Below are 18,105 nucleotides of genomic sequence, written 5' to 3'. Positions count from 1 at the left end.
TGTGGTACGTGGGCCTCTCACTGCTGTGGCCTCTCTCATTGCGGAGCACAGGCTCCGGACGTGCAGGCTCAGCGGCCATGGCTCACGGGCCCAGCCACTCCGCGGCATGTGGGATCTTCCCGGACCAGGGCACGAACCCATGTTCCCTGCATCGGCAGGCGGATTCTCAACCACTGCGCCACCAGGGAAGCCCTGTTGGAAGATTCTTAATCACAGTTTCAATTTCAGTGCTTGTGATTGGTCTGTTCATATTTTCTATTTCTCCCTGGTTCAGTCTCGGCAGCTTGTGCATTTCTAAGAAGGTTGTCAGATTTAAATGAGGATGATTATGCTGTAGGTCCAGGCTGCAATGCAAATTGCCCTGCTGCTCAGATCATATGATTTGGCAGATCCCTTGCTAGTAGAGGATCCATGGTAGATAAAAACAGTAAGAGGAATCTCTCACAAGCCCTAATGAGAAGCTGTAGCACAAACATCCTGGGGTTCTGGAGCAAAGTCATACTTTCTGCAGCAGAGAGCTACATGCTTTTTGAAAAGCATCTCCTGCCATGCTATTGATCACATGTACATGAGACATCAAGTGACTATGTGACAAGAGCTGTCCATTATTAGCTAATTTAGCAGTAATCTATTATATAATGAAAACGATAGGTCAGAGACCAAGCTTGGGGAGATTTAAAAGGAACAAGTAAGCTACATAAAAAAGGGATCTAGACCACCATGTCACCATCTCTTTTACAGTAACATGTCTCCTTAAGCTTACACATACATGACTTTATTGAGGGGATGGTCTGTAGGATGGATGATGGAGGAGGAAAAAGCTTAAACTTGGTTTAAAGAGGAATTGACTCCATACAGGTCGTGTGGGTCCTTGGCGGCATAGGAAGGAAGCCGAGGGGAGAAGAGGAAAGACAGACGTGAGGGGCCCTCGGCGAGGAGTGGGAGAGGAATGGAGGGTGATTGCCCCACCCACTCGGGCACCAGGAGCCTCCTGATCTCCCAGGTGAGGTCCCCTGTCCTCTGAGACCAGAGGTGGGAGGCACGCCTGGGCCCCTTCTGTTCCTTGAGCCTAAGCCCCACAGTCTACAGCCCCCAGGACCTTTTCCAGCCCTGTGGGTCCTAAGCATAGGCCCCAACCACTGCCTAAACCTAGCCCTTAAGCCCCGCCCTCCACAGCCAAGGCCTTTCCACCCCCTTTTTTTTTGTTTTTCTTTTCCCTCCTCCTGTTTTTTACTATTATGGTATTGATGTACCTTCCAGTTGCTGATTCATCTATAGTTTTATTTTTATATTCTTTCTAACATATGTTAGTTACCTAGTCTAATTTTATTTTTTACTTCGTTCTTGATCTCTTTTTTTTTTTTTTTTTTTTTGCTACCTCACATGGCTTGTGGGATCTTTGTTCATGAGCCCGGGGTCAGGCTGAAGCTCCTGCATTGGGAGCTCCAAGTCCCAATCACTGGACTAACAGAGAACCTCAGACCCCAGGGAATATTCATTGGAGTGAGGTCTCAAAGAGTTCCTTATCTCGACACCAAGACCCAGCTCTACCCAAGAGCCTACAAACTCCAGTTTTGGAAACCTTAGGCCAAACAACCAGTAAGAAAGGAGCACAATCCCACTCGTTAAAAAAAAAAAAAGAGAGAGAGATGGCAAAATAATATGTCACAGATGAAGGAGCAAGGTAAAAACCTACAAGACCAAATAAATGAAGAGGAAATAGGCAATCTACCTGTAAAAGAATTCAGAGTAATGATAGTAAAGATGATCCAGAATCTCAGAAATGGAATGGAGACCCGGATTGAGAAAATACAAGAAATGTTTAACAAAGATCTAGAAGAACTACAGATGAACAAACAGAGATGAACACAATAACTGAAGTGAAAAATACACTAGAAGGAATCAATAACAATAACTGAGGCAGAAGAATGAATAAGTGAGCTGGAAGACAAAATGGTGGAAATAACCTCTGAGGAACAGAATAAAGAAAAAAGAATGAAAAGAATTGAAGACAACCTCAGAGACCTCTGGGACAACACTAAATGCACCAACATTCGAATTATAGGGGTCCCAGAAGAAGAAGACAAAAAGAAATGGTCTGAGAAAATATTTGAAGTGATTATAGTAGAAAATTTCCCTAACATGGGAAAGAAAATAGTCACCCAAGTCCAGGAAGCACAGAGAGTCCCATACAGGATAAACTGTAGGAAAAACACACTAAGACACATCTTAATCAAACTAACAAAAATTAAATTCAAAGAAAAAATATTAAAAGCAGCAAGGGAAAAACAAAAAATAACATACAAAGGAATCTCCATAAGGTTATCAGCTGATTTTTCAGTGGAAACTCTGCAGGCCAGAAGGGAGTGAGAGGATATACTTAAAGTGATGAAAGAGAAAAACCTACAACCAAGATACTCTACCCAGCAAGGATCTCATCTAGGTTCGATGGAGAGTCAAAAACTTTTCAGACAAGCAAAAGCTGAGAGAATTCAGCACCACCAAGCCAGCTTTACAACAAATGCTAAGGAAACTTCTTTAGGTGGGAAACAGAAGAGAAGAAAAAGACCCACAAAAACAAACCCAAAAGAGTTAAGAAAATGTTAATAGGAACATACTTATCGATAATAACCTTGAATGTAAATGGATTAAATGCCCCAACCAAAAGACACGAGCACCTCAGTACATAAGGCAAATGCTAACAACCATGAAAGGAGAAATCGACAGTAACACAATAATAGTAGGGGACTTTAACACCCCACTTACACCAATGGACAGATCATCCAAACAGAAAGTAAATAAGGAAACACAAGCTTTAAATGACACAATAGGCCAGGTAGATTTAATTGATATTTATAGAACATTCCACCCAAAACTGGCAGAATTCATTTTCTTCTCCAGGGCACACAGAACATTCTCCAGGATAGATAACATCTTGGGTCACAAATCAAGCCTCAGAAAATTTAAGAAATTTGAAATCATATCGAGCATCTTTTCTGACCACAGCGCTATGAGATTGGAACTCAATTACAGGGAAAAAAACGTAAAAACCACAAACACATGGAGGTTAAACAGTGCGCTACAAAATAACCAAGGGATCACTGAAGAAATCAAAGAAGAAATTTAAAAAAACATAGAAACAAATGACAAAGAAAACACGATGACCCAAAACCTATGGGACACAGCAAAGCAGTTCTAAGAGGGAAGTTTATAGCAATTCAATCTCACCTCAAGAAACAAGAAAAATGTAAAGTAAACAATCTAACCCTACCTTTAAAACAACTAGAGAAGAACAAATAAAACCCAAAGCCAGTAAAAGGAACGAAATCATAAAAATCAGAGCAGAAATAAATGAAATATAAATGAAGAAAACAATAGCAAAGATCAATAAAACTAAAAGATGGTTCTTTGAGAAGATAAACAAATTGATTAACCCTTAGCCAGACTCATCAAGAAAAAAAGGGAGAGGATGCAAATCAATAAAATTAGACATGAAAAAGGAGAAATCACAACTGACACTGCAGAAATACAAAGGATTATAAGAGACTACTGCAAACAACTGTATGCCAATAAAATGGACAACCATGAAGAAATGGAAAAGTTCTTGGAAAAGTACAACTTTCCAAGACTGAACCAGGAAGAATTAGAAAATATAAAGAGACATATCACAAGTAATGAAATTGAAACCATAATTTAAAATTTTCCAACAAACAAGAGTCCAGGACCACAAGCCTTCACAGGTGAATTCTATCAAATATTTAGAGAAAAGCTAACACCAATCCCTGTCAAACACTTCCAAAAAATTGCAGAGGGAGAAACACTCCCAAATTCATTCTACAAAGTCACCATCACCCTGATACCAAAACCAGAAAAAGCTATCACAAAAAAAGAAAATTATAGGCCAATATCACTGACGAACATAGATGCAAAAATCCTGAACAAAATACTAGCAAACAGAATCCAACAGCACATTAAAAGGATCAGACACCATGATCAACTGCGATTTATCCCAGGGATGCAAGGATTCTTCAATATACACAAATCAATCAATGTGATACACCACAGTAACAAATTAAGGAATAAAAACCATATAATCATCTCAATAGATGCAGGAAAAGCTTTTGACCAAATTCAACACCAATTTATGATAAAAACTCTCCAGAAAGTGGGCATAGAGGGAACCTACCTCAACATAATAAAGGCCATATATGACAAACCCACAGCAAGCATCATACTCAATGGTGAAAAACTGAAAGCATTTCCACTATGATCAGGAACAAGACAAGGATGTCCACTCTCACTACTCTTATTCAAAATAGTTTTGGAAGTCCTAGCCACAGCAATTGAGAAGAAAAGGAAATTAAAGGAATACAAATTGGAAAAGAAGAAGTAAAACTGTCACTGTTTGCTGATGACATGACACTATACATAGAAAATCCTAAAGATGCCACCAGAAAACTACTAGAACTAATCAATGAATTTAGTAAGGTTGCAGGATACAAAATGAATGCACAGAAATCTCTTGCATTCCTATACACCAACAATGAAAAAATCAGAAAGAGAAATTAAGGAAACACTACCGTTTACCACTGCAACAAAAAAGAATAAAATACCTAGGAATAAACATGCCTACAGAGGCGGAAAACTTGTACTCAGAAAACTATAAAACACTGATGAAAGAAATAAAAGATGACATAAACAGATGGAGAAATATACCATGTTCTTGAATTGGAAGAATCAATTTTGTGAAAATGACTATACTACCCAAAGCAATCTACAGATTCAATGCAATTCCTATCAAACTACCAATGGCATTCTTCACAGAACAAAAAATTTTACAATTTGTATGGAAACACAAAAGACCCTGAATAGCCAAAGCAATCTTGAGAAAGAAAAACGGAGGTGGAGGAATCAGGCTCTCCAACTTCAAAGCATACCACAAAGCTACAGTAATCAAGACAGTATGGTACTGGCACAAAAACAGAAATATAGATCAATGGTACAGGATAGAATGCCCAGAGATAAACCCATGCACCTATGGTCACCTAATTTATGACAAAGGAGGCAAGAACATACAATGGAGAAAAGACAGCCTATTCAATAAGTGGTGCTGGGAAAACTTTACAGCTACATGTAAAAGAATGAAATGAGAACACTACCTAACACCATACACAGAAATAAACTCCAAATGGATTAAAGACTTAAATGTAAGACCAGACAGTATAAAACTCTTAGAGGAAAACATAGGAAAGACTCTCTTTGACATAAACCACAGCAAGATTTTTTTGACCCACCTCCTAGAGTGGCAGAAATAAAATCAAAAGTAAACAAATGGGACTTAATTAAACTTAAAAGCTTTTGCACAGTAAAGGAAACCATAAACAAGGCAAAAAGACAACCCTCAGAATGGGAGAAAATATTTGCAAATGAAATAACAGACAAAGGATTAATCTCCAAAATATACAAATAGCTCATGGAGCTCAATATCAAAAAAACAAACAATCCAGTTAAAAAATGGGTGGAAGACCTAAATAGACATTTCACTCAGAAAGACATACAGTTGGCCAAGAGGCACATGAAAAGATGCTCAACATCACTAATTAGAGAAATGCAAATCAAAACTACAATGAGGTATCACCTCACGCCAGTCGGAATGGCCATTATCAAAAAATCTAGAAACAATAAATGCTGGAAATGGTGTGGTGAAAAGGGAACCCTCCTGCACTGTTTGTGGGAATGTAAATTGATACAACCACTATGGAAAACAGTGTGGAGTTTCCTTAAAAAACTAAAAATAGAACTACCATATGACCCAGCAATCCCACTACTGGACATATACCATGAGAAAACCATAATCAAAAAGATACATTTACCACAATATTCATTGCAGCACTATTTACAAAAACCAGGACATGGAACCAACCTAAATGTCCATCGACAGATGAATGGATAAAGAAGATGTGGCACATATATACAATGGAATATTACTCAGCCATAAAAAGGAACGAAATTGAGTTATTTGTAGTGAGGTGGATGGACCTAGAGTCTGTCATACAGAGTGAAGGAAGTCAGAAAGAGAAAAACAAATACTGTATGCTAACACATATATATGGAATCTAGAAAAAAATGGTACTGATGAACCTAGTTGCAGGGCAGGAATAAAGAGGTAGACATAGAGAATGGACTTGAGGACCTGGGGTGGGAGGGCAAAGCTGGGGCGGAGTGAGAGTAACATCGACATATATACACTACCAAATGTAAAATGATTGGCTGGTGGGAAGCAGCAGCATAGCACAGGGAGATTGGCTCGGTGCTTTGTGATGACCTAGAGGGGTGGAATAGGGAGGATGGGAGGGAGGCTCAAGAGAGAGGGGATATGGGGACATGTGTATGCATATGGCTGATTGGCTTTGTTGTGCAACAGAAACTAACACAGTATTGTGAAGTAATTATAATCCAGTAAAGATCTATTAAAAATAAACAAAATATGGAATGATGCTAAACTATAGCAGTGGTGAGGGGAAGTCTTCTAAGTGGACAGAACTGTGAAAAGAACCTGGACATCAACTTTTAAGGGAGAGGTAGCTTGAGGTAAGAATGTACATGGACTCCAAGACAGTGGCAGGTGACTTAGCTAGTTGGTAAGGGGCCTTGGAAGCATCAATAATAGAAAATTGGAAACAAGGACGTTTGGGGGAAAGCCATGTAGATGAATCTATGAGAATGAGTACAAAATGTGTAGCTCTTTGTGTTCTCAAGTCATTGCAGAACATCCAGAATGGAGGAGACACTCAACAACTCAACAAGATAAATCAGGTGGATATCACCCAATGTCTTGTGTCGTCTTCTCAGCCACCTTGATGCTTGTGCCCCTGAATGGAGTAGCCATGGTAGAAAAATGGAGTTTATCCCTGGACTCCCTCTCACCAAGGCTGATCTAGCTACTGCCACAGCTGAATGTCCAGCTCATCAGCAGCAGATACCAATGCTGAGCACTTGATTTCTTACCATCCCTCAAGGAGGCCTCCTAGCCTATTGGTAGTAAGCTGATTACACCCATCCTTTCTGGAATTGGTAACTATAAGTGGGTTTGCCTTCCCTGCTCACAATACTTTCACAACCCCCCTGTCTGAGGTCTTAGAGAGTGTCTGATTTATCAGTATTGGATTCCACATAACAGCCCTTTGGAACAAGTGTCCTATTCTATCACAAAGGATGTGCATGCACCAATGTGCAAATGATCTCAGGATCCACTGTTTATACCACATACCGTATCACCCCAAAGCAACCAAACTAATAGGACATTAGAATGGCCTCAAACAGTCAGCTAAGGTACCAGCTTGAGGCCACAATTCAATAGAGCACTGCCCTCCAGAATGCAGTATATGCAATGGCTGATATATTTTCCTCTAGCCCCAGTAGCTAGAATATACAGGTCCAGGAGCTAAAGGGTAGAAATAGGACTTGTCCCTCCCTCTCACCATCATCAGTAAGCCATTTCAAAGTTTATATTTCCCATTCCCACAATTCTAGGCTTTGCTGGATTAAGAATTCTACATTCTTGGGTGGTGGTGAGAGGAGTGATATTACGAGAGATATAGTAATCATTTCACTGAATCTAAAACTGCAAGTACTGCCTGGTTACTCTGACCTCCTTATGCCAGTGGACTAAACAACCAATCAAACAAAAATGGTTACTGGTGAGGGCAATCAATCCTGTTGTATCATAAATAACAAAGCTTATTTTTATATGATGAAGGCAAGGACTGTGTTTAAAATTGGGGGAATTCACTAGGGCATCTCTTGGTGCTTCCAAGCCACTGGAGACAGTGAATGGGTAATTGCAACATGCACACTCTAGAATGGGCATGCTAACCAAGGGCTCGGACCCTTCAGGAATAAAAATCTGGGTTATTCTAGATTGCTAGAAGAGTATGGAAAATCTAGATTGGATGGTAGAGGAGGAAGAGGATGAATATTAATTCATCTATTATAACATTAATTTATAAATTAAATTATATTATCAATTAAATTATAACATGTTCTACTAACTCCAGTTTAAGTATTCTTTTTTAAAAAATTTATTTATTTATTTGGTTGAACTTGGTCTTAGTTGTGGCACATGGGCTCCTTAGTTGTGACAGACGGGCTTCTTAGTTGCAGCTTGCCGGCTCCTTAGTTACAGCAGGCAGGCTCCTTAGTTGTGGCATGCAAACTCTTAGTTGCAGCATGCATGTGGGATCTAGTTCTCTGACCAGGGATCGAACCTGGGACCCCTGCATTGGGAGCTTGGAGTCTTAACCACTGTGCCACCAGGGAAGTCCCACTATTCTTTTAAAATAATACAATGAGTACTCAAGCAACTGATTGAGAACAACAAAGTCCAATATGAAACTGCTAATTATAGGCCTTGATTCTTCCATATGATTCTTAAGTTCCACAAAAAAGTGGATTAGTGAGGTGAAGTGTGGCCAAGATGGCAAAATAGGAAGACCTTGAGCTCACCACTTCCCATGGGCTCACCAAAATTACAAGTATTTACAAAGCAACTATCTATGAGAAAGACCTGAAGACTAGCAGAAAAGATTTTCCACAACTAAAGGTATAGAGAAGGAACCAGAACAAGACAGGTAGGAGAGGTGGAGATGCAGTATAATCAAGACCCACACCCCTGGGTGGGTAACACATGAACAGGAGGATAATCACAATTGCAGACTTTCTCCCCAAGAAACAAGGGTTCTGAACCCCACATAGGGCTCCCCAGTCCAGTGGTCCTACACTAGGAAGACAAGCCTCCAGAATGTCTGGCTTTGAAGCCCAACTGGCTTGTGTATGGGAGAGCCAGGGGGCTATAGAAAACAGAGACTCCACTCTTAAGGGGCACACACAAAATCTCACATGTTCTGATACTCAGTGCAGAGACAGTAAATTGAAAGGGTCAGACACACTTGCTGATCTTGGAGAGCCTCCCAGAGAGGTAGGAGGCAACTAGGACTCTCCCTGGGGACATAGATGTTGGCAGCAGCCATTTTGGGGAGCTCATTCTACCACAAGGACACTTAGGCTAGCAAGAGCTGTTTTGAAATCCTCCCTCCAGCCTGTTAGTGATTGGGGCTTACCCACCCACCAATGGGCCACTACCAGCCGCAGGTCTCACTAGACCCCAAAGCCAGCCACATGGGGACTCAGCCTTGCCTGGTCTAACAATGGTATGAGACTAGAAATCAACTACAAGAAAAAAACTGCAAAAAAATACAAATACATGGAGGCTAAACAATATACTACTAAACAACCAATGTGTCATTGAAGAAATCAAAGAGGAACTCAAAGAATTCCTGAGACAAATGAAAGTGGAATCACAAAATTCCAAAATCTGGGATGCAGCAAAAGCAATTCTAAGAGGGAAGTTTATAGCAATACAAGCCTACCTCAGGAAACAAGAAAAACTCAAATTAACAATCTAACTTTACACCTCAAAGAACTAGAAAAAGAAGACCAAAGAAAATACAAAGTTAATAGAAGGAAAGAAATAATAAAAATCAGAGCAGAATAAGTGAATAGAGACTTAAAAAAAACAATAGAAAAGATCAATGGAATAAAGAGCTGTATTTTTGAAAAGATAAACAGAATTGATAAACCTCTAGCCAGACTCATCAAGAAAAAGAGAGACCCCAAATCAATAAAATCAGAAATGAAAGAGATGTTACAACTGACATCACAGAAATAGAAAGAACCATAAGAGATTACTATGAACAATTATACACTAATAAAATGGACAACCTAGAAGAAATGGATAAATCCCTAGAAATGTACAATCTCCCAAGACAGAATCAGGAAGAAATAGAAAATACAAACGGATTATCAGGAGTTAAACTGAATCTGCAAAAGTTTAAAAAAACTCCCAACAAACACTTTCAGGACCAAACAGCTTTACAGGCGTATTCTACCAAGCATCTAAAGAAGAGTTAACACCTGTCCTTCTCAAATTATTCCAAAAAATTGAAGAGGAACCCTGAACTATTTCTATGAAGCCAGCATCACCTTGATACCAAACCCAGACAATGACACCACAAAAAAAGAAAACTACAGGCCACTATCACTGATGAACACAGATGCAAGAATCCTTAGCTAACTATCAGCAAACTGAGATCAACAATACATGAAAAGGATCATACACCATGACCAAGTGAGGTTTATCCCAAGGATGCAAGAATGGTTCAATATCTGTAAATCAATCAATGTGATACACCACATTATCAAATTGAAGAATAAAAATCATATGACTATCTCAATCAATGCAGAAAAGGCTTGGCAAAATTTAACATCCATTTCTGTTAAAAAAAAACTCCCAAAAAATTGAGTATAGAAGGAACGTACCTCAACATAATAAAGGCCATATGTGACAAACCCACAGCCAACATCATACTCAATGGTATTCCTCTAAGATCAGGAAAAAGACAAGGATGCCTGCTCCTGCCATTTTTATTTAATGTAGTATTAGAAATCCTAGCCACAGCAATCAGACAAGAAAAAGAAATAAAAGGAATCCAAATTGGAAAGGAAGAAGTAAAACTGTCACTGTTGCAGATGACATGATACTATACATATAGAAGAATTTAAAGATGCCAGCAAAAAAACTATTTAGAACTATGAATTCAGTAAAGTTACAGGATACAATATTAATATACAGAAATCTATTGTGCTGTTATACACTAACAGCAAACTATCAGAAAGATAAATTAAGAAAACAAGCCCATTTATAATTATATCAAAAAGAATAAAATACTTGGGAATAAATCTAACCAAGGAGGTAAAAGTCCTGTACTTGGAAAACCACAAGACATTGATGAAAGAAATTGAAGATGACACAAACAAAAGGAAAGATATACTGTGCTCATGGATTGGAAGAATTAATACTGTTAAAATAACCATACTACACATGGCAATCTACAGATTCAATGCAATCCCTATCAAAATACCAATGGCATTTTTCATAGAAATAGAACATATAACTCTAAAATTTGTATGGAAACACAGAAGATCCCAAATAGCCAAAACAATCTTGAGAAAGAAGAACAAAGTTGGAGGTATCACACTTCTTGATTTCAAACTACACTACAAAGCTATGGTAATCAAAACAGTATGTTATGGCACAAAAACAGACACATAGATTAATGGAACAGAATAGAGAGCCCAGAAACAAACCTACACTTATATGGTTAATTAATCTCTGAAAAAAGAGACAAGAATGTACAATGGGGAAAAGACAGCTTCTTCAATAAATGGTGTTGGGAAAACTGGACAGCTATACACAAAAGACTCAGACTGGACTACTTTCCCTCATCCCATACAAAAATAAACTCAAAATAGACTAAAGGCTTAAATGTAAGGCCTGAAACTATAAAATTCTTAGAAGGAAACATAGGCAGTACACACTTTGACATCATTCTTAGCATTATTTTTTTGGATATGTCTCCTCAGGCAAGGGAAACAAGGGCAAAAATAAACAACTGGGACTAAATACAACTAAAAATCTTTTACGCAGTGAAGGAAACTATTAACAAAATATAAAGGCAGCCCACTGATTAGAAGATATTTGCAAACAAATGTATCTGATAAGGGGTTTATATCCAAAATATACAAAGAACTCATACAACTCAACTTCTAAAAAACAAACTACCTGATTTTAAAAAATGGGCAGCATACTTGATAAGACATTTTCCCAAAGAAGACATAAAGGTGGCTGAAAGATACATGAAAAAATGCTCAACATCACTAATCATTAGGGAAATGCAAATCAAAATCTAATAAGATACCACCTCACACCTGTCAGAATGGCAGTTATCTAAGACAATATGTAACAAGTGTTGGAGAGGATGTGGAGAAAGGAAACCTTCATGCACTGTTGGTGGCAATATAAATTGGTACAGCCACTGTGGAAAACAGTATGGAAGCTCCTCAAAAAATTAAAAATAGAACTATCATAAGATCCAGCAAGTCTACCTCTGATTTTTTTTCTGAAGTAAACAAAAACACTAGCTTGAAAAAATACATGCATCCCTATGTTCACTGCAGAACTATTTACATTAGCCATGATATGGAAGCAACCTAAGTGTCCATCAATAGACGAATGGATAAAGAAGATGTGTGTGTGTACGTATGTATGTGTGTATATATATATACATACACATCAATGGAATATTTCTCACCCATAAAAAGAATGAAATCTTGCCACTGTGACAATATGGATTGACCTAGAGGGTATTATGCTAAATGAAGTAAGTCAGATAGAGAAAGACAAATACCATACAATTTCACTTACATGGGGAATCTTAAAAACAAAACAAAAACAGACTCACAGAAACAGAGAACAAACATGTGGTTGCCAAAACACGGATGGTGTGGGAGGGCATAGGGTGGGAAAATAGGTGAAAGAGATTAAGAGTTACAAATTTCCAGTTATAAGTCACATGGATGTAATGTAAAGCATAGCAAACATAGTCAATAATAATGTAATAACTTTGTAGGTTGACATTTAGTAACTAGACTTATTGTGGTGATAATTTTGTAACGTATAAAAATATCAGGGCCTCCCTGGTGGCGCAGTGATTGGGAATCTTCCTGCCAATGCAGGGGACACTGGTTCGAGCCCTGGTCTGGGAAGATCCCACATGCCGTGGAGCAACTAAGCCCGTGAGCCACAACTACTGAGCCTGTGCGTCTGGAGCCTGTGCTCCACGACAAGAGAGTCCACGATAGTGAGAGGCCTGTTCACCGCAATGAAGCGTGGCCCCCGCTCGCCGCAACTGGAGAAAGCCCTCGCACAGCAACGAAGACCCAACACAGCCAAAAATAAATAAATTAATTTATTTAAAAAAAAATCAAATCCCTATACTGTACACCTGAAACTAATGTAACATTGTAAATCAATTATTCTTCAATTAAAAATAAAAACAAAATTTTTAATTTAGAAAATGCAATGGTGGACTTCCCTGGTGATGCAGTAGTTAAGAATCCACCTGCCAATGCAGGGGACACAGGTTCGATCCCTGGTCTGGGAAGATCCCACATGCTGCGGAGCAACTAAGCCCGTGTGCCACAACTACTGAAGCCTGTGCGCCTAGAGCCCATGCTCCACAACAAGAGAAGCCACTGCAATGAGAAGGCCACACACAGCAACAAAGAGTAGCCCCCACTCGCCACAACAAGAGAAAGCCCATGCGCAGCAGTGAAGACCCAAGGCAGCCAACAAAAAGCAATGGTCCACCATCTTGAAGAATCAATATCAGAGTGGACTTCATGTGTAATACAATGTGATGTCAACTGTGGAAAAGGTGGATGCAGCAGATGCTCTGAGCACCTAAACCACATCCTCTCAGCTTACCTGATTTCGGTGCAGTTGAAATAGTGTGTGATCAGTGTCTTCCTAAATCAGTCCATATTGCCAGTGTTCATCTAAAGTGCCTGCTGTGGTGGCTCTGCTTTTCTTCCATAGAGCATTGCAGAAGATTGCTCAATTCATTCTCAGGTGAAACTCAGAAGTATAGAGGAATTTAACTCACCCTTCTCCACCAAGGCAACCCTTTATAGGAAATATTTACAAGACTGCAAAAGAAAGCGAAATCTACTTTCCTTGTGAGAAATGATGGTAACACTTCTTTTAGTACTTGATAGATTAAACAATTAAAAAGCAGACAATATATAGAAAGTATTTTAATGATCATTTAGCAAACTTGATCTAATGCATGTATGTAGACTACAACATCTACCAATGGAAGAAATCATGTTCTTTTCGAGCACACATAGAACATTTACAAAAAGTTACCACATAGTGGGCCATAAAGCAAATCTCAGCATACTTCCGAAGATTGGTATCATACAATCTATGTTCTTTGATCATAACACTTTAAAGTTAGAAGTAAATAATAAAAAGATACATAGAAAATCTCTATATGTTTGAAAGTAAGAAATATATTTCTTCTTTTGTTTTTTGGCTATGTGGGGTCTTAGTTGCAGCATGCAGGATCTTCCTTGAGGCATGTGGGATCTTTCGTTGTGGCACACGGGCTCTTCGTTGTGGTGCGTGGGCTTCTCTCTAGTTGTGGCATGCGGGTTTTCTCTTCTCTAGTTGTTGTGCGCCAGCTCCAGGGCATGTGGGCTCTGTAGTTTGTGGCACTCGGGCTCCAGAGCACATGGGCTCTGTAGTTTGCAGCACATGAGCTCTCTCGTTGAGGCGCTCGAGCTCAATAGTTGTGCTACATGGGCTTAGTTGCCCCACAGCATGTGAGATCTTAGTTCCCTGACCAGGGATCGAACCTGCGTTCCCTGCATTGGAAGGCAGATTCTTTACCGCTGGACCACCAGGGAAGTCCCAGAAATACATTTCTGATTAACTCGTAAGTCAGAAAAGAAATAATGGAAAAGTTTTAAATGTTTTGAACTAAATTATAGCAATAGTACTATGTTTCAAAACTTGTGTGGGTACGGCTAAAGCAGTACTTAGAAAAGTCTATAGCCACCAGTGGATATATTTAAAAGAAGAAAGACTAAAAATGAATGAGCTAAACGTCTGTTTTTAAAAGTTAGAAAATGTACAGCAAAATTAATTAAAAAAAGAAGAAAGATAAAAATGATAATGGTATGAACAGAAATGAATGAAATAGAAAACAAGTATAAAATAGAATTAACAAAGCCACAAGTTGTTTTTTCAAAAGACTAGTATAATTGAGAAATGTCTGGTGACGCTGATCAAGTGAAAAAGAATCCAGTAATTAGAAATAATTGTAATAAAACAGGGAATGTAACTATACATGCTGCAGACATTAAAAATTTAATAGGAGGATATAGAAATCTTTAAGTATAATTTTAAATTTAGCCTAAAAGAACAGATTCCTAGGAAAATAATATTTATCAAAACTTCCACGAGATACCAACACCTTACAAAGAAAGTATAAGAAAGGGTTATTATAAGCTAGTCTTACTCATAAACGTAGATGCTTAATCCTAAAAACATAAGCAAGCTACACTTCTGCTTTTGGTCAAAATAGAATAACAAGGACTAGATTTATCCTCCTGCCTGAAATAACTAAAAGACCAGACAAAATATATGAAACAACAGTTTCTTGGTTTTGTTTCTTTTTACTTTTATTTGCACTTATTTTATGCTGGATTTATTTCCAGTTCATAAGTTTTTGTTTCTTCAGTTTATTCAGGATATCTTTTTCTTCTGTGCAACCTCCTCTTGTGGTTTAGGAGCAATTTGTTCTTTTTCGGTAAGGATCATCTCTGTGGCAGGGGGAGTTCATGTATGGGTTAATCCAACTATGAGCTCTGTTAGCATGGCAGTGCATCTTGGGGCCTGTTTCCACCTGGATGTATTCAATGACCAGAAAATCTACATCTAAACCCATAAGTTAAGCATTTCTCTTTGCATTTTTAAGCAATGTGTAGCAAAAATTCAGCACTCTTTTTGGGCCACTTACTCTGTGTACAGCCCTATCCACTATTTGGCCATCTCCACCATTGTAACAGAATGGCACACATTCCTTCTAAAGAGTAACATCTTTCAGAAACTTGGGGACTTTTTGAATATGCATACTACTGATGGCCTGAGCAGTTTTGTGAGTATTCTTAAACTGAATGCAAAGACTCAAAACTCTTTATTTGCATGATTTTGTGGAGTTTTCTTGCTCAAGTAAATAGTGAACCTTTTTCAGAGATCACCTTAGGCTACTTAAAGGAAGAGCATGAAACAACAATTTTCAAGACACTGGACATCAGGCAACAATGAACAATGATTCCTTATAGGGGAAAAAGACACAGTGAACCTTACATTTACACCAGCTTATTACCTGGAGAGAGTTTCTAGGCGTTGCACAAGGAGGGGGAACCCAAGCAGAGTCTAGCAGTTACCCTGAGTTGAAGGGACAGGATAGGAATCTGGGGAGGCTTAGAAGCTAGAGTTCATAGGGCAGAGTACTAGAGAGGAAGGAGCTGCACAGAGACAACTCTTGATATCTACAAAGGATTCCCATCAAGTTTTCAGGTAAGTAATGATCAGTGAATATATGAGAGGAAACTACACAAATCCAAGGAAAGAACAACCAGCACTAATTGGAGGGAGCTCAGACAACTCAGAATAGTTTCTGTTCCCACCAGTGAGGGTGGAAAATCTCATCATTTTCAGGGCATCAGGTAGAATTCTCAAAAGTTTTGCTTCAATAGTGGAGAAATAAATCCTAGACTAAAAAGGAGAAAAAAATTGTTTCTGAATAACTTAACCATGTTCAAAAATAAATCTCAAGAATAAACAATATTAATAAGAATAAATAATATTCAGCACCCAATAAGGTTAAAAAGAAGTAAACAGAACTGGAGCTGAAAAATACAATGACAGAACTGAAAAATTCAATAGAGAGCTTCAAGAACAGATCAGCAAACTCTAAGACAGGTCCTTTGAAATTAGCTAGTTAGAGGAAAAACGAGTGAAGTGAAAAAGGGTGAAGAAAGCTTACATGAATTATGTGTTAATCTCAAGCAAATGAATATAAGCGTCATTGGAATTCCAGAAGAAGAAGACAGACAGAAAGGGACAGATGAAGAGTAGCCTCCACTCACTGCAATTAGAGAAAGCCCATGTGCAGCAATGAAGACCCAACACAGCCAGAAAGAAAGAAAGAAAGAAAGAAAGAAAGGGAAGGAAGGAAGGGAGAAAGAAAGAAAGAAAGAAAGAAGGGGACAGAAAGCTTATTTAAAATCTAATGGCTGGGGACTTCCCTGGTGGTCCAGTGGTTAAGACTCCATGCTTTCACTGCAAGGGGCACAGGTTAGATCCTTGCTTGGGGAACTAAGATCCCGCATGCTGTGTGGCATGGCCAAATAAATTAAATAAAAAAATTTTTTTAATCTAATGGCTGAAAACTTCCTAAATCTTGCGAAAGATATGGACACACAAGTATATGAAGTTTGAAGGACCAAAAGCAAGATCAGCTCAAAGAATATTACTCTGAAACACATTATAATCAAGTTGTTAAAAGTCAAAGACTAGAGAATTTTGAAAGCAGCATGAGAAAACCAACTCCTCATATACCAGGGAACCACCGTAAGAATATCAGCAGATTTCTCAGCAGAAACCTAGCAGACCAGAAGGGAGTGGGATGATACATTCAGAGTACTGAAAGAAAAAAAAACCTGGCAATCAATACTATACTCAGCAAAACTGTCCTTCAGAAAGGAAGGAGACATAAAGATTTTCCCAAACAAACAAAAGCTGAGGGAGTTCATCACCACTAAATGTGCCTTACAAGAAATGCTGAAGGAAGTTGAAACAAAAGGCTACTAATTAGTAACACGAAAACTTATGAAAAGGAAAGGTAAATATGTAGTCAAATTCAGAATACTCTAATACTATAATGATGGTGCTTTTTAACTCTAGTATAAAAGTTAAAAGGCTATAGTATTAAGGATCTGATGTGCCAGTTTCTAAGAGGCCTAGATTTCCTTCATGCCAACTGCATCATTCACTGAGATCTGAAGCCAGAGAACATTCTGGTGACAAGTGGTGGGACAGTCAAGCTGGCTGACTTTGGCCTGGCCAGAATCTACAGCTACCAGATGGCACTTACACCTGTGGTTGTTACATTCTGGTACCATGTTTCAGAAGTTCTTTTGCAGTCTATATATGTAACACCTTTGGACATGTGGAGCATTGGCTGTATCTTCATAGAGATGTTTCATCAAAAGCCTCTTTTCTGTGGAAACTCTGAAGCTGACCATTTAGGCAAAATCTTTGACCTGATCAGACTGTCCCCAGAGGATGACTGGCCCTGAGATATATCTCTACCCTGAGGAGACTTTTCTCCCAGAGGGCCCTTCCCAGTGCAGTCGGTGGGAGGGTGGGACAAACTGGGAGATCAGGACTGACATATATACACTACCATGTGTAAAATAGTTAGCTAGTGGGAACATGCTATAAAGTACAGGAAGCTCAGCTCAGTGCTCTGTGATGACCTAGATGGGTGGGAGGGAGGTCCAAGAGGGAGGGGATATATGTATACATATAGCTGATTCACTTCACTGTACAGCAGAAACTAACACAACATTGTA

The 18,105-nt window shown here is 38.8% G+C and overlaps 1 protein-coding gene and 1 pseudogene across 2 annotated transcripts in view; one reads left to right on the top strand and one right to left on the bottom strand.

The window, feature by feature from the left end:
• Positions 1-18,105, top strand: part of CCDC18 (coiled-coil domain containing 18) — a 187,763-nt gene that overhangs the window by 139,565 nt on the left and 30,093 nt on the right. The gene's annotated exons all lie outside the window — the stretch shown is intronic.
• On the bottom strand, positions 15,171-17,652 carry LOC129392020 (60S ribosomal protein L17-like; annotated as a pseudogene).

This window comes from Physeter macrocephalus, chromosome 4 (genome assembly GCF_002837175.3).
Source record: "Physeter macrocephalus isolate SW-GA chromosome 4, ASM283717v5, whole genome shotgun sequence".
NCBI classification, from domain to species: domain Eukaryota; kingdom Metazoa; phylum Chordata; class Mammalia; order Artiodactyla; family Physeteridae; genus Physeter; species Physeter macrocephalus.
The sequence above is the reverse complement of the archived record's forward strand: the minus strand, read 5'-3'. Positions and strand labels throughout refer to the sequence as shown.